This window comes from Sinocyclocheilus grahami, unplaced genomic scaffold (assembly GCF_001515645.1).
Source record: "Sinocyclocheilus grahami isolate Dianchi unplaced genomic scaffold, SAMN03320097.WGS_v1.1 scaffold27.1, whole genome shotgun sequence".
NCBI classification, from domain to species: domain Eukaryota; kingdom Metazoa; phylum Chordata; class Actinopteri; order Cypriniformes; family Cyprinidae; genus Sinocyclocheilus; species Sinocyclocheilus grahami.
Window position 1 is genome coordinate 930,301 of NW_015505206.1, and position 25,162 is coordinate 955,462.

The following is a 25,162-nucleotide window of genomic DNA, read 5'->3' on the forward strand; positions in this document are numbered from 1 at the left end:
AAGGGCCTATCAGATTGTGCAATTCCTAATGCTGGTGCTTGACATAGTGCTCTCTTCAAATCATTGAAAGCTTTGAGATGAATTTCTTCCAAACAAACAGTATCGGAATCTTTAACCTGGCCTTTCAACAAGTCATAGAGAGGCTGAGCAATTGAGGCATATTCTTCAATCCAAGGTCTACAGTAACCTGCTGTTCCTAAAAATGATCGGAGTGTTTTAATGGTAGTAGGTGGAGGTATGGCTTTGACTGAAGCGGCTCGATCCTGTGTAATAGATCTATTTCCTGCACCAATTGTTTGACCCAGAAATGTGACTTGGTTTTTAGCAATTTGAGCTTTGTGAAAGCTGCATTTGTGTCCTCTTTTCTGCAAATAGTCCAATAATGCTGCCAATTCAGTTTGATGTAACTCGTGATCTGTAGAGGCGATCAAAATATCATCGACATATTGAATCATAGTGGACTGTTTGACTGGACATTCTGGGTCACACAAATCACGTCTGACAGCCTGATGGTATAAGGTAGGAGAATTCTGAAATCCCTGTGGCAAACGGGTCCACTGGTATTGTTCATAGTCAACTGTGAAAGCTAACCATGCCTGGCTGTCAGGGTGCAAGGGTACAGAAAAGAATCCATTAGACATATCGATTACTGAAAAAATCTTACAATCTAATGGTAAGCTGGCAAACGTGTGCACTGGTATTGTTCATAGTCAACTGTGAAAGCTAACCATGTCTGGCTGTCAGGGTGCAAGGGTACAGAAAATAATCTATTAGACATATCGATTACTGAAAAAATCTTACAATCTTAATGGTAAGCCATTACAAATTGTAGAGGGATCTGCTACTAGGGGGGTGATTTTATCAATATGTTTATTGGCTACTTCCCTGCCGAAACAGAGGATAATCCTTCATCTCTAAAATACATTTTTTTAGAGGATAACTTAGTTAACCAAACCCTACAGCTGTCTGTTAACTCTTCTCTGACGGTGCAGAGGATAACAAATTTGTACTGATCTTAAAGGCTCTTTTGGATAGAGTGACACTCACCAACCCTTGGTTGTACAGAAAGATTCAATCTGGAACGAAGTCAGATCTTTGTTGAGCTTGAAGTTTCAATCTGGATTCAGGTGAGGAGCTCTATCCGGGTCACAGCGTCAAAACTGTAGGAAACTTTTTCCTCGTTGAAGCAGAGACCAGGAGACTCTTGGGTATCTTCAGCAGAGTTCTTTATTGAGAACGCGCTGCAGTCATCAAAAGTCTGCCTAAGGCAGTAATACATTGTAGTTTATATACATTTTAAGGGGGCGGGATACATTCAGTAGAGGTGGAGACAATCTAACCCATAGCATGCAAATGAAGTACAGGCAATCAGCCCGACACAGGCATTTTCCCAGCCTTGATCTCATCAGCATAACGGTGTCATTCAAATGCATAGGTGCTAATCCAATCAGTCTGACCGTCCTAATTCAATCAGTATAACTACTCAAAGACTGGGGCAGAGGCACCAAGAGCCATTACAAACAAAAGGTGATCGTCTCAGTAATCTGGTTCATTTGACTAACAATAAGAGAACAGGAACAGACAGGAACCTCTTGCTACACTTTGCTTAAGATAATCATTTGTCTGATGTAATTTACCTTAAATGCTAAATACAATGTACTTCACCTTAGTTTTTCATGTGATGCTATGTGATGCTATGATACATAGGATCAGCATATTTTAAACATATTCTTAAATTTGTAATCCCACAAGTGTTACCAAATATTTTATATTTGTTTCTTCCTAGTAACTAAAATCTTTTGATTGCATTCACTAAAAGTCTACAAAAGTTAAATTTACATTTTTAATAATGATAGATGATTAACCTTAAAGGGATAGTTCACTCAAAAATGAAAATTTGCTCACCCTCAGGTCATAAAGGATGTAGGTTACTTTTTTTCTTCAGTAGAACAGTAAGGAAGATTTTTGGTTGACCTGAGGGTGAGTAAATTAACAGCAAATTTCCATTTTTCTATTTTTGGGTGAAAGTCCAGTTTCAAACTTTATAAATTCATCAAAAAATGAAGGTTAGAAAGCCAAAATGTCATCTGAACATTTATTGGTGACTTTAAAAGATGTAAATAGTAACCCTTCATAGAAAATGCTCTTTACACTTCAACACTATGAAATGAGGTGAGATATTAGGTACATGTTGACTATAGCAGGCACCTCCACACTGAAACTAGAAGAAACACCTTCAGGGGAAACATAGCTGTAGATTGCATCATGAAAATACCTTATAAATGGCAATGTTTGAGTCAGCTAAATGCATTTTTCTTCAAGGAAGACTGTTTATCATACTGACACACTGACAGCCTTGATTACTGTGGCTTTTAGGCAAAAAATATACATATAGGAGATGAAATTATAAAAGTGTTAAAGGGGAAAGAAGTGAGAGAATGAAAGGAGAGATATATTGAGCACAAGTGTGAAAGGGAGGGGTAGGCATGCTGGAAAGGTGAGATAAAGAGGACTGGCAGGAGGCTACAATCAGTACCGCTGCTCCCTATACGCAGAGTATGGACTTTGCGTAGAGCACCAACAGGCACCATCCCAATTGCTCAAAAAAAGAACTTTCGTTCTATATTAATATTAACATGTATATATACATAAATAAAAATATAAACGCCATTTTACGGCAGTGGTGGGCAGTAACGAAGTAGTTTTACTTCGTTACTGTACTTAAGTAAATTTTTTAAGTATCTGTACTTTACTGGAGTAGTTTTATTTTGAGTAACTTTTACTTTTATTTCACTACATTTTAAAGCATAAGATCGTACTTTTTACTTCACTACATTTCATAAAACATAACTTTACTCCTTATAATATATCACATGCTCCGACACGCAGAAGCGGTGTCTGATTCATGAACAAACTGATTCGTTTCAATTAACCCGTTAAATAGGTTCGCAAATTCTTGTGATGCTGCTAAAAGTAAGTTACTAATGTCGAATTTTAGGATTAATTATTGTAACTGAAAATCCTATTTAGGGCAAAGCTGTCAGTTGTTTGTGAACTAAATCTGCTGTAAAGGGTGATCTGTTTAAGCCCACTGAAATGCTTGAATGCAGACACATTAATATCAGAGTCCCTATGTTTTAGGTAAAAAAACATTAAAATAACACAGATTAAATAAAATGCACATTCATCTTCCCCGCTGCTGTAACGTTAACAGTTTTACTAAAATGCTATGCATTTAGCCCTATGTGACGTCTGTTTTTATATTGTTTGTCAGCACACATAGCTTAAGTTACTATGTATCTGGATCAACTAGTCGAGTAGACAAATAAAAATGTTTATCATAACCATGCTGAAAATAAGTCACTAATGTTAGCTGATGCTAACTGTCTAGCTAACGAGCTTGCTGGTGCTAAATTGAGGTCATTTAAAAAAAATAGTCCAAATATTTTTATTCAACCACATTTATTCATTACATCTGAGGGAAAAAGAAAGGATGTGATGTTCAGAACATGGTAACTACAGTAATTATCAAAGTGGAAAATGACAGAGAAGGTTTGAGAAGAAAAAAATCATTATGAAAATATAATTATATTTTCCTTATTATATGAATTATTTCCTTATTGGTTATTTTGGGAAAATCCCAGGTATTTTGAGCAGTACGATTATAAAAAAATATATGCTAATATATTTATAAAATGATAAAAGTAGTCTATATAAAACTGCAAAATAATCATTCATCTATCGGTACTTTTTACTTAAGTACATAAAAAAAATCAAGTACTTTTGTACTTTCACTCGAGTAAAATTGAAAATTGAGTACTTTTACTGGAGTAATATTTTATTATACGGATTTGTACTTTTACTCAAGTACTTGATTTGTGTACTTCGTCCACCACTGTTTTACGGTGAACACAGTAGGCTAAGCACACGTGACGTGCCATTCCCGCATCTGCGCCCGTTCGCACCTCATGTTTGCGGCTGAATGCAAATTATCATAATTAATGGACAACTATGCCCGTGAAAAGACATCAGCAATCCGGCGCCGAGAAAAGAAAAAGAAAAAAAGATGAAGCCTGTGCATCACTTTCAGGTACATTCATCATAATCCTGTGAAACGTTTTTGGCTGTTGACGTTAACAACGTGTTTTAATGTCTTAATACTTCACCACCACCAACGCATCTATGTTCTCTCTGAGTTTCCATGTTCCCTTACGAAAGTTAGCCATGGTTTTACTACGAAAAAACCCCAAAATCATGGTTCTTGTAGCCATCGTAACCACAAATTAACTATGGTTTTGTTACTTCAAATAATAGTTTACAAAGTATTAAGAAAATATTTTTTTTGTGGTTATAAAAACAGACCTAAGCCAACAACAATCTTTAAAATGACTTAAAATGCATTATATAAAAACAATGAGGCAATAATGATTGGTTAATTAATAATTATATGGTTTCATTGAATAACACTGTTTATTTTGTATTACTTTATGTATTTTAACAATTTATGTACATTAAATGTTATTACAAATGCCTGCAAAGGGAGCCAAAGGCCTGGTAATTGTTGCTGATGCACCTACAGGACGATCAAATCCTTGTTTAATATTGACCAAACATCTAATTCAAATATTCCCTTAATCTTTCATTTTTGGCCACCTTTTTGTGAGATGACACAGCCTCTATATATCCTATAATTTCTTTAACCAAGACATGTGGACATCACAACCCTTACCAAAATTAACCATGATTTTATCATGGTAAAACTGCTTAATTTTCTTTTGCGTGATTTCTGAATGCTTGATACTATAAAATCAATCAGACAACTTTATTAATAAAATCATAGCCATAGGTAACTGTCTAGAGCTACAATTGTAATTTGTAAGTAATGCAATTTAATTACAATTTATTCATTTATTTACTTGTATATTTTATTAAAGTTCTCTTTTGACCACTATAGTGTTTTTTTTTATTTAGTATTTTTTTACTTCCATAATTTTGGGGGGGGGGGCACAACAATACAATTCTGCTTAGGGCACCCATTTGTCCAGCAGCGGGCCTGGCTGCAATGCACAAAATGAAGAAAAAAAATATTAAGAGAAGAACATGTGCTGTGGAGGATACACATTCTCTGATGCTTGAGGCTGTGTGGTCCACATTTAGAGACCCACTAATAGCAATTAAACCTATAAGTTTAGTGACTCATCTATGAAAGCATGTTTCTCAATGATTAACGAGGCCTACAATCAATCAGTTCCAAAGAGAAATACAAAACTTGTGTTAAGAAAATAAGCTGACAAAATGACCCAAGATTTGGTGATTTTTAAAAGGCTGCCCATTTTTGAACAGGAACACCAAATTAGATATAGGATTTTCAGCACAACACAAGGGCTAAGTGAGAGCCGCAGATAAGAAGTGAGAGGTGTTGCAGTGGAAGTTCTCATTAAGGATAATTCAAGATCTTTTTTGTGTGGGAACATCTGCTCAGTTTTACCTAATGTTGGGGTAAAGTGATTAGTGATCCCCTACGGGAGTTTTGCAAAGTCACACACACAGCGTTTACACGTCTGGTGCGTTTTGTGTTCCACTGTTGTATGTGTAATATGCTGAATCCCCCAAGAGACAGTGTTAATTAAACAGACAGACTGGCATGTCCTACTGAGGCTCTGGGGGAAGCTGGAAGTGTACAATGTATCATTGCACAACTATGTGAATGGAGTGCCATTAAACGGAAAGAGATCCTGGATGCAAATCACACATAAGGCATAAAGCTGTGTTGAGAACTCGCAGAGACTGGTTGTGCCATCAGAGAAAGACGGCACCACAAAGTAATAAAAAGAAAACAACACAATCATCTTTTACATTGTTATGGCTAAGTACATGATAAACAAACATGTGATTCTGAGGCCAGTTCTTTTTTAATGAATTTGGTTCACAAATCCGCCTGAATCAAACTCATGAGTTTCACTGGTCTGTTTCAGTCAGACTGAATTATTGACTGAATCAGCTCAGTGAGTTAACAACTGACTACAAGATATTGGCTGCATTTGAAAGCTGATAAATGTTGCCTTCTGAGGATGCACTGCCAGGTAGGAAGGCATCGAGGCATGTCCAAATCCAATGTCAGCTTCACTTCCCATCCGAGATGCTTTCATCTGATGGATTTTTGAAAGCAGCAGAGATGTATCCCTTGCTGCCTTTGATATCCCACAATCCTGTGAGTTCCATTCAGTGATGGTTGAGCTAAAAAAATAAAGATGGCACTTGGTGGCTAGTTTGTGTGTAAATGTATATTTCTGACCAACGTTTTGCACTTTTTGTTATTTCTAGTGAGAAATCAGTATTTTAGTAATTTAATATTCGCTTGGTTATCACCAAAGCTCGTTCTATTTTGATGCAGATCATTGAGCCGTCACACTGCCTCAGAAACCTTTCAGAAATCAGTTTTGTGAGGTGACTGTGCACAAACGCTGCCTGCAAAGTCATTGCCTGATAAAGCAGCGAGGCAACAAGTCAGCAGCCTAAGCTTTCAGACAGTCATAATGTCCAAGTTAAATTGCATCAACAACTGTTAATATTCCTTTTTCAAAAAGTAACAATAAAAATGCAACAAGAGAAACGCTCTTCATTTTGTGTTAATTCACTTTAACCATTCTTTGCTAAATATATTTTTTATTGTTTATTAATTTAATTTATTCAAAGCATTTATTTTATAATTCCTGATGTTGCGCCACTGAAATGGAAATATGACTTCCAATATTTTTCCAATATTTTATTAGTTCTATTTTGTAATTTTTTTATTTAATGCACACTACACTCTTAAAAATAAGGGTGCTTCACGATGCCATAGAAGAACCTTTTTGTCTAAATGGTTCCATAAAGAACCTTTTACATCTGAAGAACATTTCTGTTTTACAAAAGGTTCTTTGTGGCAAAAGAATGTTCTTCAGATTATAAAAAGATAAGAAAGAGATGGTTCTTTGTGGAACCAAATATAGTTCTTCTAGTGTATCTCAACCCTGGTCCTGAGCGCCCCCCAACTCTGCACATTTTGTATGTCTCCCTTATCTGACACCCATTTCAGGTCCTGGAGTTTCTTTTAATGAACTAATGAGTTTAATCAGGTGTGTTTGATTAGGGAGACACACAAAATGTGCAGTGCTGGGGGGCGCCCAGGACCAGGGTTGATAAACACTGTTCTATGGCATCGCTGATGTGAAGAACCTTTTAAACACCTTTATTTTAAAGAGTGTACTGTTTAAAAATTTAGCTTCAAAATTTTTTATTCAGCAAGAATTTATTAAATTACAAAAGTGACAGTAAAGATGTTTATATTGTCACAAAAAAATGTATTCAAATAAATGCTGCAAGAGCAGTATAGGGTGCGCAAGGGCACAAACTAATTCAGGGTTAACAAAAATGGTTTAAATATTTCCACACATGCTAGCATAACAAAATGTACAGTATTTACTAGTTGCCATATCAACACTACACAGAGAAACAATTGTGCCAAAATTAAAAAATCTTTTGAAGATATTGCTGAACATTTATTTTATTACAGCAAAAGTAAATTTTTCATCTCAGTTTTTATAGTGTTAATTTAAAATGAGAGAAATCTGCTATTATTTGAATCTCCAATCTGCTATTTATCAGTTTAGATAGTTATTTTAATGCTTTGCTAATTAGCAAAAGACATGAACCGGTTTTAAATTCCAGTTGGGGAACATTGTAATACTGCATTACAATGTGCACCGCTAGAACTATGCTATTCTATGACATTAGCGATATAATTTACAATATATTCACTATTTATTTTACACAATTTATTTGATTTTAATGAGAAACCACGAGAAACAGGTGAATAAAGACTGACAGTCAATGTTCAAATGATTTCAAGAAATGTAAAGCATTTTGGCTCGTTTTTGTGTCTCCTGTTCTGTGAGAGCTGTGTGGAGGGAAAGGAGTGTTTTTATGAATGTCTGAATGTGTTTCTTCATATATTTGCCCCCACTGCTTTGAACTATGCTGTATGTGTTGCGATCAGGACCTTCCCAAGCATGGTTGCAATGTGTTCATTGTCAAACTCCAAAATTAGATTATTTTTAATTCTTAAAAAAGGGCATTATTATTATTATGGGTTTTTTATTGAGATAGGACAGTAGAGGGATGACAGGAAAGCACTGAGAGGAGAGAGGGGAGCATGATCGGCAAAGGACCTTGAGATGGGAATCGAACTCGGGTTGCCTTGAGCGCAGTTGTGCTGTACGTCGATGCACTAACCATGAGGCTACTGGCGCCAATGAAAATAAAAATAAAAATAATAAAAAATTGCATTATTTTATTTGAAAAAGTACATTTTATTTTATTTACAAAATAATTTAGTCTGTCTTTTTTTCATTAGATCAGATAACATTTTAAGCTGCCATGTGGTCATGTTACAACGTGCCCCTCAGATGTTACAATGCACCCCACCTATGGGGCATTTTGCCACATTTCAGTTCCATTCTTTTGGGGTAAATAAAGAAAAACGTACACACTCCAATTATGAAACAAAACCACATATTTGTACTAGACAAGTGTGAAATTAATGTGGGAAAAAAATTATACTCTGAACCCCATGTGGAATAACACAAACTGAGAAAGTCAAAAAGTGTTAGTGTTATGCCCCATTCTCCCCTAGTGCTCTTGTGGTTCAAAATAACTAGCTTCACAATCATTACACTTGGAAGTGTGTGTACATGTGTTTGTGTGTGTTTTTGGAAAACACAGCTAAGGCAGTGTGCTCTTTACAGCTGAGCTCCTTCAGGCAGAAGATTTAAATGGCACATTTCACATTATTTAACAGAAAACACACACACACACACACACACCATGCATCCAGGCAGTTTGTGAAGCTGAGTCCATTTGTAAGACAGCAGTGAGGTGACAGAGGCAAGAGGAGAATGCCAGCACAAGCGCTCCAGAGGAGCATTTTTATAAATGAATGCAATAATAATGTTGCCAAGAATTTCTATGAATGGTAATGTACTCTGATGAAAAAAAACAAGTGGCCTGCAGATATGTCATTTTTAAACACGGAGCGGACAGAGCATGGGCGAAGAGTATATTTAAAACAGAGAGGTTAAACCCACCCTCACTCTTGCTCTCTCATCTATCTATATAAACACACACATACACACAAACACTGGAGCATATTCATCAAACCATGCAGAAATTGTAAATGACTTGAGGGAAGAGAGACAGACTGCTCTGAATACACACACGCTATAGCCATTTACATACACACAATACAGCTCACATTTATGCACAGTACACAGAAAAGGCCAGTATTTCACAATCTTCGAATGCATCATACACACATACGCGCTTCATCTTAAAACTGTTGAGAAATGGATCACAGACTGTGTATGTATGTGTCCATGTAAAAGGGTGAACGGGATTAATCTCCCCAGCAGCCCTTCCCCCAATCCCATCTTTCTCTCGGCTCTCCCTCTTCCCTTATTCATCTGTGCCTGTGTGTCACTGTTAACTTCATCCATCCTCATCCTCCCGCCTTCATCTTTTCCATCAAACAGGATTTTTGGGGGTTATGCAAAGCATGTTTGCTGGACTGGTAGCTTCTCAACTGAACTGTGTAAATCAAATTATAGACACTACACTTTCCCCCAAAACCCTGCGATTATGAGCCCTTCACCCACTTTTCATGTCCAATTTCCTACTGTTTCATGCCAGACATCTATTGATGATACAGTGAATGACCAGTGTAAGCACATCTCAAAAAGGTGTGCAGTTCAGCAAAAAAATGTGAATTGATTAACGAGTAAGAGAAAAGAGATTGCAAAACAAAAGTTCAGACAAAAGCCACTCAAAAATGATATCCCCATTACACTGTGAAACCCATCATAAGTGACAAGTGGCCAAGTATGGTGACCCATGCATTTACCCATCCAAAGTGCACACACACAGCAGTGAACACACACAAACCGTGAACACACACCCGGAGCAGTGGGCAGCCATTTATGCTGCGGCGCCCGGGGAGCAGTTGGGGGTTCGGTGCCTTGCTCAAGGGCACCTCAGTCGTGGTATTGAAGGTGGAAGAGAGCGCTGTACATTCACTTCCCCCACCTACAATCCCTGCCGGTACGAGACTCGAACCCACAGCCTTTGGGTTATGAGTCCGACTCTCTAACCATTAGGCCACGACTTCCCTTATAATTCATTTGTCAAAAGTTTGGGGTCTTGGGATATTTTTATGTTTTTGAAATAAGTACTCACCAAGGTTGCATTTTATTTGATAAAAATACAGTAAATATTGTCAAATATTATACATTTAAACAACTATTTTCTGTTTTAATGTTTTTACATGTAATTTATTCCTGATGCAAAACTGAATTTTCTGCATCATTATTTAAGCCTTCAGTTTCACATGATCCTCCAGAAATCATTATGATATGCTGATTTGCTGCTCAAGAAACTTTATTATGACCAAAATGAAAACCAGTTGTACTTGTGCTGCGTAATATTTTCGTGAAAACCGTAATACGTTTTTCAGGATTCTTTATGACATTATAAACTGACACTCGGAAATCTGACTATTGTAATTCACTATAATGTTACTATTTAAGTGAAAAGTCAATCTGTTGTTCATCCTCACCAAAAACTATTTGTGCTTGCATTTGGCACTTAGGATGTGTTCATTTCAGACCCTGCTCACGTCCTTCACCTTCATCATCCTATCTCACCCTAGACGTCCATTATCATCTGATGCTTCAAACCGACCTCCATTCTGCCTCTCTGATCATTATTCAGCCACTTTAGCCATATACTGTAGTCTTATCAACTAGGAGGAATACTTCATGAATATATACAGTATGTGTGTGTGTGTCTTTGTGCCTCCAACTTAAAAACTGGGTTAACTGTGGGTAGGATCTTAAAGGGGTCATATGATGCGATTTCAAGTTTTCCTTTCTCTTTGGAGTGTTACAAACTCTTGGTGCATAAAGAAGATCTGTAAAGTTGCAAAGACTAAAGTCTCAAATCCAAAGAGATATTCTTAATAAAAGTTAAAAGTCAGCCACGCCTACCTAAAACGGCTCATTCTAATATTTAAAAAAAATAAAAAAAAAAAGAGTAAATTCCGACTTTGCTATGACAATCTGGCACTTCTGAATCAGCGACTGTAAGTATGTTTTGTTATCAGTTTAAGTATACATGTATGTATACAATATACAGTATACATACACAAACACAAACACAGGTGTTGCTGTTGGAGAAAATGGTTCATGATGCAAATAGACAAGGATCAAGAACTAGGCCTATACACACAAACACTTACAGAGAATATGGTATTGATTGCTGTCATTTCTGGAGCTTTTGTCTTTATTAGACTGCTGTTAAATTGATGAGAATCAAAGCGATAATCGTTACCGGTTACACAAACACACTTAAATACACACACTGCTACATAAGCTCGTGGCTCGAATTTGGACAGCCCAATGTTTGAAATTTAATATGGTAAATATAATAATTAATACAACATAATCCTCTTGTAATGATACACATGCAAGCATTTAACATTATGTTTATGATCCATCATCTCCTAATTACAGATTTAGAATAAATTGCTTACAATACTGCCCAAGTATGTGTGTTCAGAGCCCACTGGATTAAAAGGATGAGATTATAATTTTTTTCCGTTTGCAACATCATGCCTTTATATTATGCATACAGAATGACATACAGTGGGGCAAAAAAGTATTTAGTCAGCCACCAATTGTGCAAGTTCTCCCACTTAAAAAGATGAGAGAGGCCTGTAATTTTCATCATAGGTATACCTCAACTATGAGAGAACAATGTTTAAATGATCTGTAAAAACTAAATGAGCTTTTAGTCTGCAAGTGTAAATGAGGAAGTTTATGAACTGCACCGTTCAATTGTTACTGACCTGAGAAGCCATGAGTTTTTGACCAACGGGGCTGATAAGACAGAACAAAAAATGTTGCTGAAGTCAGTCAACAAGCTATTACATCATCATCATTTTATTATATTTCTATATAAAATGTGGCAATAAAAACATGCATGAACAGCAGTGTGATAAAGCTTAATTTGAATGATTTTGTTTAATTACACATGGTCAATCACTACTGTTCAGAAATTTGGGGTCAGTAATTGTTTCTTCAGCAACGATGCATTCAATTGATTAAAAGTAACAGACATTTATAATGTCATAAAAGATTAGCCTACTATTTCAAATAAATACTGTTCTTTTGAACTTCCTATTCATCAAAAAAAAAAGTTGAAAAAAATATATATATTTGTGTTTCCACAAATATATTAAGCAGCACAACTGTTTTCAACATTAATAATAAGAAAAGTTTCTTAAGCAGCAAATCAGCATATTAGAATGATTTCTGAAGGATCATGTGACACTGAAGACTGGAGTGATGATGCTGAAAAATCAGCGTTGCCATCACAGGAGTAAATTACAATTCAAAATACAGTATATTACAATAGAAAACAAATCGTCATAATATTTTACAATCTCATCAAATCACTACAGCTTTGGTGAGCATGAGAGACTTTTCAAAAACTTTACAAAATATTACTGACCTAAAACAAATTAAATGAGTAATTCATTCGCTGATTCAAAGCAATAACTTATAGGTCTTTTTTGGAGTGATTCAGTAAAAGAAATGGCTAAAAAGAGTCTTTTGTTTATAAATCAGACTGTTTGAGCACAGTATTTTTGCATGCAGCCAGTAAAATCATGTTTCTTATTGTCTTCGTATTTTTCCCTTGAGCTATACTTTTAAAATCTCATCACATTCAACTTAGACTGCAAACACACAAACTGGGTAATATCTTTTTTTTCTTTGTCGTGGAGTAGCACTGCCACTGAATAGCAATGCAGGAAATAGCACTGTATACACACACATGCACACATAATTAATCAACACACACAGGGACTGAATTAACTCAGGGGAACTGTGAATATTACCTCAGCTCACCTCATTATCTCTCTTCGTTTACTCATTCATGGACTCTATCGCTTCTACTTATCACCCATGCTTTTGTTATTTGGCCTGCCTATTAATTTCTTCATTCCAGTCTTTCTACACCTGGTATTAATATCTGTCTGAGTTGATCAGATCACAAGTGGTCAGACGAAACAGATTTAATTTACACTTAAAATAACACGCATTACGTGCTATGCAGGAGGTGGCACTAAAGATTTAAACAGGGTTGTGTTCGCCATTTCACGATGGAGTAAAGATTTAGTGAGGGTCCACAACCACGGCTTTGCTTTTAAGGCAAATTCAGCAAGACTGCACTATGTTTGACAATATATTCTGCCCTGAGACTTAAAAAAAACAATTCTCCACTGGACCTTGTGCATAAATATGGCCAAAAACCTGATATTCCAAACATTGTTGGAAATATTTGCCCTTGCACGTCAACACTAATATATACACAGCTTGGCCCTAAAACATCTTTCACACAGATGTGAAAACTACACATGGCTGTTGCCTTGACCTCAAGCTGTAGTCGCTGCTCTAAAACACACAGCACCATTATTGGTGACATCATCTTCTAGTAGGTACTGCAGGACAGTCCCCTGCTGAATTAGGACAATAATATTTACAGATATTTTCCACCTTTGTACTAACTGCAGGAAAGAGCAAGTCAGGTGTCTGATGATCCTCTACACTTTTGTGAGGTAAACGATATGGAGCACATAAAATCCCAAATCCATAGACTCTACAGATTTAACGCTTAATAGCATGAATTATGTATAAACTTAGTGTGCCATCTTGCACCTTGACTGCTAAAGCAAATCCTCAGCTGAAGCATATTAGCGCAGCATCTGCTTGTTATGCGACATATAAACGCTTGCATGTGCTCTACCGCACCTTCCTCTCAACCTCAATAACTGTCTTAAATCGGATTCTTGCGCTAAAGCTTCTTATGCTGAAGTATCTGTCACCGGTGTTTAAAAGGGTCATATGATGCTGCTAAAAAGAACATTATTTTGTGTATTTGGTGTGATGAAATGCGTTTATGTGGTTTAAGGTTAAAAAAACACATTATTTTCCATTAATTGTGTATTTTTATGTTTTAAATAGGGCTATCAAGCTATTATTTTTTTATATCGAAGTTACAAGTTACAGTTATTAATCAAATTAATGACATTAATTAATTAATAACTTTATCTTTAATTAATCGGCACATGATGTGTTACAGGTAAGTTATCATTGTGTTAAATTAGAAAATCTAGAAAATTAGAAACATAATAGTATCATGAAGTTTAAAACAGCTTAAAATGAGTAAAGGAGAAATATTGTAGTCTCCATGGAAACGGTGACTTGCCAAAGAGAGGATTTCTCCCAAATCTGAGCTTTAAGCCTTTGATCAAGGTATGTGCGAGAATGTGTGACTGTGAGCGCGTTTGAGAGAGCGAGCGCCGCAGCTATGTGTTCCTCCACTGGCGACTCACAATGCCATATACCTGCAGATGATCCCACAGTAAATGAAAGCCATGTCTGAATAAAAACTGAGATTAGACTCGAACAATGGAATTCCATTTCCACGGACACAATCATTCCCAAAGGTAAACAATGCAATTCCATTACGGGTTTAAACCATGCGAAAATTCTTTTTTTTTTGCAGGAATTGCCCTCTATGTTGCAATAAATCCTCTGGCAAATGTTTTCTTTTCCTCTCTTTCCTCTTTACCTTACACACTCTTACAGCATAAACACTCCAGCAGACAATATAAATCAACAATGATTGTAGGAAGGAGAAACTCCACAGAATACGTTTCACCTCATTTTCTATTTTTAAAGGCAGAGTTAAAGGTTGTGTGTCTGAGGGGCACTTGCCCTGTTTCCTCTACTTCTGTCCATCTTTCCTATTCATGTCTTGCCTTAGGAAGAAACCAAGATGAAAAAAGTGACAACATAAGGGGAGACATTATAAATACATCAAGCTATTTAAAACTAAAGAGAGATTTGAGGTTCAAGGACAGAGGGGATCAAAATGAAAGATAAGGCCAGGGAGGAAGAGCCGCGGAGCAGACGCAAAGATGCTGGGTTAGCGTTAGCACACTAGCATATGTGTCGCCGGCAGGCTTTTTCCTCGTCTAGAGCACATGGTGGCCCTGCGCTCTGATTGGCTCAGTCCTCGTGGCCATGGAAACCCAGCCATGGGTGAATGATACCCCCTCTGAACATGACTTGGGGAAAAGACAGGAAACAAGGACATCTCTCTCTCACACACACATTCAGTCTAATACTTTCTGACCTGTGTTGGAGGACTCATGTTTCGTGTTGATGATATAACCAAGGGGTCTGTCACTGCGCTCATGGCAGGATCACTGAGGGAGAGTTAGAGGTGAATGGAAAGGAGAAACAGATCACACGGAAATGAAAAAGTGCAAAAGCAGCTTGTTTTTCCTGTCTCCTTTCTTGTACTTTGTTCTTGATTTACTCCTGCTGTAAAAGGAAAGCATTGAGCTAGAAGAGACATCCCCAGTGAAGTACTAAACAAAACAGTACTTTTCTTTTAGACATGTTTTTTTTTTTATAATTTTTTTTGTCATAAACATCCACTCTGTCAGATGTTAATTCAATAACTGAGAGATTCAATAATTAAGCTGTTAATGATCTGATTCAAATCAATGACTGTCTGAGACTTTTTGTCTGATTCAGCAACAGGACCAAAACAAGAGTAGTTTATTAATGAATCAAACATCATTGGTCATGTTGGCTTTTTTTTTTTTTTGCTCTTGCAGCCAGCAAAGACAACCTAACAAAAATAAGTTTATTGTCTATTTACAGTCTTTGACAATTTTGTCTTTTTTTTCTACTGGCACAGTAGGACCAGCAATTCAGATTTATATTTGCCATGCCATTTTTCCACTGGCCTCAACATAAAGAAATATACATATCTATCAATTTATATGTAAAATTTTAGATTAGCATTTATAATTTCACACTTGCATATTTAATCGTTTTATATTAACATTTATTATATTATTTACTAAACATTTTTGTATTATATTAAAAACATGATTAAAATATAAAATATTTATTATTAAAAACAAAAAATACTGAGAAGCAGAATTTGCTAATTTACAAGGCACCAAAATGCAAGTAAGTGATAATAGCTAGATATATCTAAATATAGATATATCTAGATATATCTAAAACAACCCAATTTGGGTTGTTATTAACCCATGGGCTGGGTAAATATAGGACAGAACCCATCTTGGGTTAAATTTACCCAGCAAATTGGGTTGTTTATTTAACCCAGCATAATGGGTTGATTTAACCCAGCTACTGGGTTTATTAATTTTTACTATATTACTAGCTTTTTTTTTTTTTTACTTCATACATTAAATAATGTTTACAGATTAACTTAAATCCTCTAAACTTTTCTAAAATACTCCACAGAACCATTGGTTTGCACGATAACTTCCTTTTTCCTTTATTTATCATTTACAGCATTGTTTATATCGTTTTTAATAGGCTATACATATTGCCTATATTTAAACTCGTTTAACAAACATTAGAAGAAAAATTCAACATTAAACAAAAGTAATTAACGTGTAATCGACCAGTCTCTGTTATTCTGTTTCCATCGTAACGGACCTGGTTCTCGTGCCCGAGCTGGAGTCGTGTTCGGCGGGGAACTGCTAACAGACCGCCGCCCTGCATTTCACTCTAGCCGAAACATGCTGTGACTCCATAACCTGCCAATAAACAAACAATAAACAGCTCTGGGGACATGTTTTAACATCCAAAGTATTATATTCTGTCTCTTTATGAATAAAATCATTTATTTTATGCAAAGCATCAGGCTTTTCAATCACGCAAAAAGATCGCGACACTCCTTAAAGGTGATTCACACCACATGCCTTTAAGTTGCTCTGCACAACATTGAACGATATACAGCACAGTATCGATTTTATAGATAAAATAAAATGTACACAAACCTGTATTTTACTGAAGAATGCATCAATTCGATGGCGCTTAGAACTGCTCTCTCGTGAAAAGAAGACGCAAAATCCCCGCGATAAATAACTCAACCGCTGGGTTACGTCTGACCCAGGATCTGAATAACACAAAAACAACCCAAACACTGGGTTGTTACATTTGACCCAGGAGCTGGGTAACACATAAACTACCCAAACACTGAAAGAATAACCCCCCCAAAAATAACCCAAAAGGCTCAACCCAGCATTTGGGTTAAAATAATAACCCAAGATTTTTTTTAGAGTGTAGCATTTGCCTAAAAGGGCAGATTATAGCTCTGGGCCAGCGGCCATCCTTTTTGTTGAGCCCTCATCGTACTGTTTCATGGGCCAGTTTTCACCATCACATTCAATTCAGGTGTAAAACTAACAAAAGAGACCCTGGAGCTTCAGATTCTGGGGAAATGCTTTGGGATACACCACATTGTCACTTTAACTGCAAAACCTCCTGTTTGTTGTGCCTCCAATTAGGCATGAGATCTACACCTCTGCTCTACACGCCCAGGAAAGAGAGCCAGAGAGGAAGAAATGGAGACCAGAGTCTTCAACCTAATAGATGTCCTTAGTGTTTCTGTTTTCCTCTGTCTGTCTCTGACAGGACCCAGACCTGACTGGGTCAACAGAGCCCATGTACTTGTCTTTGACACAGGTTATGTGTCAGCACAGAGACTTGCGCATAAGAAAGAGAAAGTTTTGAAAAAGATGATGTTGGGCAGGCCATGGGAGGGAAGGCTGTAAATCAGGATGGCTTGTGTTTGTGTGTTTTATGTGGCCTCTGCTGTCTCCGTGTGTCCTGTCTGGGCAGTCATCCCTCCCTGTCACAAAGCATTAATACTGACTGCAGATTTACTCACTCAGCCACAGAAGCTGAGAATGCACACTCACGTGTGTGTGTCTGTGTGTGTCTGGATGGCAAAGGTTCACTTCGGCACTGAGCTGTGTGGAAGAAAAGAATCACATAAGACTCCTTCCCACTGGGAATGTCACTGAGGATCTATAACTATACACACACATGCACACACACACACACACACACATAAAAAAACATGCTGTGTGCATCACACCGAGTGATGGAGTCATTTTGAATCATCATGATGATAAAGACAGCACTCCTTTGTAGAAAACACGAGTACACACACAAAAACTATCATAATACATCATTACAGACTCTCTTTATAGTGTGTGTGTACGGGTGAGGTTTTGCTTAGACTGTGGTTGCCAAATGCTAAAAATCTATCATTCAATGTTTGCCACCATTTATTTGAATCTCCATATGGATAACAGATTGACAGACTTTGTAACAGACTTACAGAGAGGCTTCAGAGCCTCCCCACTTATCTGATGCTGCCTCGATCTGGGTGGTCAAAACTGGCCTTGACCAGCCGGAACAAACCAGTCTGTTTTGTCTCTCTATGTGTGTGTGTATGTTCACATTAGAAAGCTGTACACAGGCCAGGTTCCTCAGATCAGACTCCTGGACTTTAGAGTGCATGAGCGTGTGTGTAATTGCATGCCAGACAGAATGTGCTCCTCATCGCTCTTTCACCCAGGCAAAGCGCAATTTCCATTCCTTTCTTTACTATTTTCTTTCTGCCATTACGTCCAAATGTCTACTGTGTGTATGCATGTAATAAGTCACATAGAAACATTGTTGTATCACACACTGATATGCCTAAAAGACTTGAGATGAAAGAGGTCTAATAGAAAACAAAGAACAGAAAATAGGATGGGTGTGTGCATGAAAGAGGGGGTCTTGACATGCCATCGTGTCTGTATGCATATCACATATATCCTATATAATTATATAATATATAATTATTGATATTCATACAAGATTGATTATTTATAGATTATCCTTTAAATGATAATCTTAAATATAATTACTATATTAATGAGAATCCAAAATAAATTTAATAAACTGGTGTTTCTCTAAAAAAATTGTTTTTTACATTTTTCATGCAATAATAAATATTCAAATACTTTGTTTATTGCATTCTTTGTTTATATAATCAGTTTTAAACCTGCAATTTAACTTGCAATTTTAATGTTTTCATTGGGTTGGAGAAAAAGGATAAACAAAATCTATATAACAAAAGATATTTGAAAATAAAATTAAGGCATGGAAAAAATAATAGCTAATACGACTTATATCTAAAAAAATATATATATTTAATTTAAATATCATATTTTTTTATATTTATATCACTACATTTTTATACATTTTCATATACATAAAAAAATCGGACACATTTAAGCACCAGAAGTAAAACAATCACCCAAATACTTTTTTTATACATTATGATTTTTTATGATATGATTTGATTTTTTTCAAAACTCACGGACACCTTTAACATGACGTTATTAAAGTTTGCAAGCCCATCAGAGCTATAAATCCATCACTGGGCAAATCAACTTGGCCAGTTTTCAAAATTATTTAAAGCAATTGGTCATTGTAATTTTAAACAGGATGCATTTGAGAAATCCAGACATATAAGGCATCTACATAGCAACTTCGCAAAAGAAGAGAGACAGAACGCAGAATGAAGGCACAGGCATTCTTGGAGTGAATGTATGATTAAAAAATTAAAAAGTATCTACGGCTTACACTGGACTATTTCAGTATCACTCTCCAGCTTAAAAACATCAGGTCAAAACACCTGGAATGTTTTTGATGGTTTTAAGATGACTGATTGGGTTGTAGTTTCCTTGAGTGTTTGACATATTACAGTCTGCCTGATATGAATTTTTTTAATTGACTAATAGTTGCCCTAAATCCTATAAAACAGTTGTTGTTGTTTTTTTTAAATATTACAGTAGAAAAATATTGCACAAATGCTAGGAAATGGTAGTAAAAACACACAAGAGGTATTCTGTGCCTCTATGCACCACCACCTCACCTCTGCTAATGAAATACTTTATGCTATATCAGCTAATTGCTTTAATCAGATGTTTTGGTGCATAACTGTGACAAATACCTGCAAGGCTTGTTGCTGTGGAGCAGTGAGCCGAACAGATACAGTACAGTGTAGCTACATTTAACCGCAAAACATGGTGTCTGCTTAGCAGACATTAAACAGACAGACTTGGACCAAACACTGAATAAAACTAGCTGGACACTAACAGTACAATATGAAAGCAATAGAAAAAGAAAAAGAAAAATGAAACTGCCAATCCCAAGACAATTGCAAGAACAATCCTCTCTAAAACAAAGATGCTTTTATGGACATTATCTGATCCCAGTGTATAATCTAACAATAGTGAGGGAGGGACTTTCCTGGAGATCTTAACAAGATTAACAAGTATCTTCTGCTCTCAATCATAACTTTTTCAGCTGTTTTTATGCATATCCATTATAAAAATAAGAAATAGAAAGAAAGAAGAAGAGAAAAAATATATATGGTCTTATTAACTAACGTTACTTAGTAGAAGACTTGAACTACATTAAGGTTAGTGATCAATACATAAATCATGACTGCTACAAAAAGTGAAGAGCAGGAAACACGTCCAGTACCTCCAGGAGTCTTCGCTTAGGTTCACAACGGAACCAAAGAAAAGCTTTACTAAAACCTAACCTGCATCCTCAGTGTCAGCTGTGCCTGGTTAAAACCAAACAAAAGCAATGCAAGCAGAAAATGTGAAGTCCGTAATGACGCTTTGTTTCTGTCAGCAGAAAACGCTAAACCAAACCAAACGTCTTACAGCTGTAACCACATTATCAATGGGTTGCTTTTTACACAAAAGTGCATGTAATTGCCCTTCATTTAAGTATTAAGCATCTAATTGATTGACACTCATTATAACCTCGCCAAAATATGGTAACGGGCTCCAGTTCTGTCACCCTCGTGCTGTTTCTCCACACAAAACATCTTGTTAGTAGGAAACACAAACGACTCTTACCGCTCTGCGAGTCTGTGATGATTATTTTAAGGAGAAGGATGCCCGGTCAAACGACGGAAGGTCCCAGAGTCTTAATCGCAGCCCAAGTCCTCCGTTAACGGACTCGCCTCCGCCTCCGCATCTGTCTCTGTCTCGTCAGGGCTGAAGACTTCACGAGACCTCAGAGCGCGACTCAAATCGTCCGATTTTAACATGCTGCTCGGTAACAAATGCTGTTTTATTGCGAGTGTTGTTAATGTTCGCTTGCAGTCTGTTCATAAACTCAGCTGGATAAATGCAGTCATTACGAAGAAACGCTCAAACACTCGCCGCGGAATTCATTTTCACGCGTCTGGCGTTAGCTTGTCTCGTGCCCCTACAGTATTTACCTGGCGAAATATTCTCGCGCGCCTGAAGTAACCTATTGCAGCGAACACGTGCGAACCGGCCATCCTACTAACTGTCATCAAATGACTGCGATTTCAAGCTGTGTCCGCGTCTCCTCGTGGGGGTCGGTTGGTTGGGACACAATGACTGCGTCAGCGGCTCACCCACGCGACTTATTTGGTTGTTTGTCATGGGGAAAGGCGAAAGTGCACGACCTTGTCTGAGGGATGCTACAGCGTGTTAACACTGAAGGGGAAGCCTGACGGATGCCTGCTCACACTGACCAGAGGAATTTCTGACGTTCACAAAAGGCGAAGGATGCTTGACTTGCGCGCGCGAGCTCGCTCTCATGGTTTCTTTGGACATAAAACCCCATTGTTCTAACCCAGTGGTTCCCAACCCTGGTCCTGGAGGCACCCCAACACTGCACGTTTTGCATGTCTCCTGAATCAAACCCTTCAGGTCATCAGCTCGTTAGTAGAGACTCCAAGACCTGAAATTGGTGTGTCAGAGAAAGGAGACATGCAAAATGTGCAGTGTTGGGATGCCTCCAGGACCAATGTTAAGCTATGGTTTATATGAATATTTCGATAACTTATTTTATACTTCTTTTATTTTAGACATAAAAAGGATATGTCAAGAAATAGACAGTTTTAATATTTTTAAGAATCTCTATGTAGGCCCATGTACATTTATAACACTATACTTTGTATTATATCACCTTTGCATCAAATTACAAAAAAAAACTGGTTAACGCTGATGCGAGGGTGTTTCAGTCTATGGGAGGGACGGTAAATTTGACATTGTTCTCTCTTCTGACTGCCGTTATCAGTCTCTCAATTTTTTTCCTTTGATTGAAAGTCGTGAAAATACTATCAGGGAGTTTTTCTTTTGCTATTTGAGCGAATGGGCATGCAAAAAAATATATTTGTGGTACTCTCCCATTCACTGCTATTCAAGTTAACCCAACTATGACGACTTCCGCTGCTGAGAAACCCGGAAATGTGAAAAAGGTCCATTGGATTGGGTTTTCACCTCTAAACAAAAAAAACAAACAGACAAAAAAAAAAAAACTTGTTGGAGAACCTGCTGTTTATTAAAGCTGAAGTCGTATTCACATCAGATCTTCAACTTAATTAAGCAAGACTTCTAATACCTGCCCAGCCCTATACCCTCTTACAAAATTTGAGCTGATGGTTCTTACCCTGAAACCGTGTTCCATCAGTCTAAAGTCTGAAGGAGCCATTGTAACCTCTCCATCTGCTCTCAACTCTGACATTCAGACACTCTGACAGGAACTTTGACAGGCGGACTGGTTCAGGTGCACAGGCTGACATCTTATACAGACAGTGACATTGGAAATGGGGTTTCCTCCTAACCAGAGGCATCTCTCTCTCTCTCTCTCTCTCTCTCTCTCTCTCTCTCTCTCTCTCCCTCTGTTGTCTTTGTGTTATGTCTCTCTCTCCATTTCTCACTTGTCAAATGGTGGCATGGCTTAGGCTGGTTAGAGTCCAGGAGCATGAAATAATTATGGATGGCATGGATCCGATCAAACTGTTCTGATAGTTGTGACTGGGAGGTAGGGGGAAATCAGGCTCCCAAAGTTTGTGCATATGGTGCTCAAAAACAGCCTAAAGTGACACAAATGCTCCAATACTTCTGTTTGTCAAATCATCTCGTGGTGTCTGCTAGAAATTCCCTGGTGTCCTGTTTAACCCGAATCTCTCACTCCAACTTGTGGGAAAGGAGAAGAGTAGACGGCAGAGAGGCAACACTGAGCTGTCGGATCAAGATGGTGACAATGTCGCATCAAATCAGTCCATTAATCAGTCAGTCAGTGTGATTGAACAAATGATCGGACAGCCACAACTCATTAGAAGAAACTTTTTTGTATTTACCATTGTGAACACAAAATGCCAGAGTTAAAATCTAAAACTTTTTTTTAGTCACATTATGATGAAATTTCATTCAATATCATGATACTATAGTCGTCATAACCCATATTTCAACAGTATCAACTTTTGTTCTAATACCTGTAATACTTAGGCCTGTTGCTATCGATTCACAAAGTTTAGCAATTCCTTTCCTGTGTATTTAGGATCAACTTTTCTTTTTTCCATCCCTTCTGTTAAACATGAGTGTCTCTTACATGTTGACTGTTGCTAAAAATCTGGTCTGACTTGCCATGCAATTGATACTTCAAGAGGCTTTTTGAAAAGCTTTGGATTAATGGCAGGTTTTTTTCTTTTGAGAAATGAGCAAATTAATACCTGTAATACTTAGGCCTGTTGCTATCGATTCACAAAGTTTAGCAATTCCTTTCCCGTGTATTTAGGATCAACTTTTCTTTTTTCCATCCCTTCTGTTAAACATGAGTGTCTCTTACATGTTGACTGTTGCTAAAAATCTGGTCTGACTTGCCATGCAATTGATACTTCAAGAGGCTTTTTGAAAAGCTTTGGATTAATGGCAGGTTTTTTTCTTTTGAGAAATGAGCAAACTTAAGCTTAGCTCTCAATTTCCCCTGAGATTTATCTAGTATTGTCAGGATCCGGAAGCCTCTATCCACTCTTACTCTCCTTCTACTAGAAGGTACAATTGTAGCTTAATCTCTTTCTCTATTTCTTTCTGACTCGATTCATGATTCCCCTCTCTGCTGCTGCTGTGGAGTGGCAATGTCATGTTTGTGTTTATGTACTGACTGCATTATATCCAAAAAAGCATATATAATAGTAATCATTTGAATATATTATATTTTTCTGCACATTTTCTCCCATTTCTAGTATGTTGAGTTTTATTGGATTACCATAAATTAAGAAATATACCAATTTTATACCATTTTATACAAAATATTACCAAAAATATTAAAATTTTATACAAAGAAATATGCAAATGTTATACAAATGCAACATACTGCATATTTTACACATGCAACATAATAAGGTTTCATGAGTACAGCAAGCTACTATCTGAAGTGTTTATTGTTGCATGTTATATTTATAAAATAGTAGGTAATATATACAGTGTATACAGTGCAGCAATGCAGAAACAATATGTTGCATTCCAAACAAAGCCCATGCGTTGTTTATGTCTCTTATATTGCTGTGAGAAACGCTGCCCTCATGTGCTGTCATGACCTGGTTCTTTACCGGTCTTTTGACAGAGGGTCATGGGAAGGTTATGGTTTGAAAGTGTAGCAGGGATGAAGTATTTTTGTGAGCCAAACATGGAAAGGAGTTAGCATTTTAGCACTTCCAGTTGCATCATCCTATAGTCAAGCTTATGATATTTTCACGTTGTATTCTATGACTTAAAATACATCCGTAATACCAATGTGTGATTAAAAAAAAAAAACTTTATTTAGGCTGTTTTGAAAGAGGTGGTTGCTAACTAGGACAGAAGTTGCCATGGAAACACACACACACACACACACACACACACACATACATACAAATCTGCTTTTTACATCCTTGTGTCTATAATCACACTCTTGTAAATTGTTCTAACTCAAAGCTTCATGGTGGTGATATAATAATAGTGTACTTTGTTTGTAATAGTATAGTCAACATTTAGCTTCTTACTTCTGGTGATTTATTTAGGCTTCAAAATTGTGTCAGAAAATTAAACTTTTGTTGGTCACAGAGCATATTTTCTGCAGTAATCCAAAAGCTAATGGAAAATTCCAACTGGGTTTTTGTTGAGGAAACCTGGGGAGCCTACATAATGCTGCTTTTTTCCAAATCGATCAAACAAGCTCCAAAAATGCCCAAAACCAATACAAGTAAGTAACAGCAACAGCAGCACATCATTACTGCACTTATAAAGGTCATATAATCATACAGGATTGGCTCATAACATTGAGTAAACAATGAC

At 36.9% G+C, this 25,162-nt stretch overlaps 1 protein-coding gene across 1 annotated transcript in view; it reads right to left on the reverse strand.

Moving 5' to 3' along the window:
• LOC107567456 (gap junction gamma-1 protein-like) overlaps positions 1-21,573 on the reverse strand; it is a 51,557-nt gene extending 29,984 nt beyond the window's left edge. The window contains exon 1 of the mRNA XM_016253140.1: positions 20,924-21,573. The gene's annotated coding sequence lies outside the window, so the exon portion shown is untranslated. The remainder of the gene's footprint in view (positions 1-20,923) is intronic.
• Positions 21,574-25,162: the final 3,589 nt, after the last annotated feature.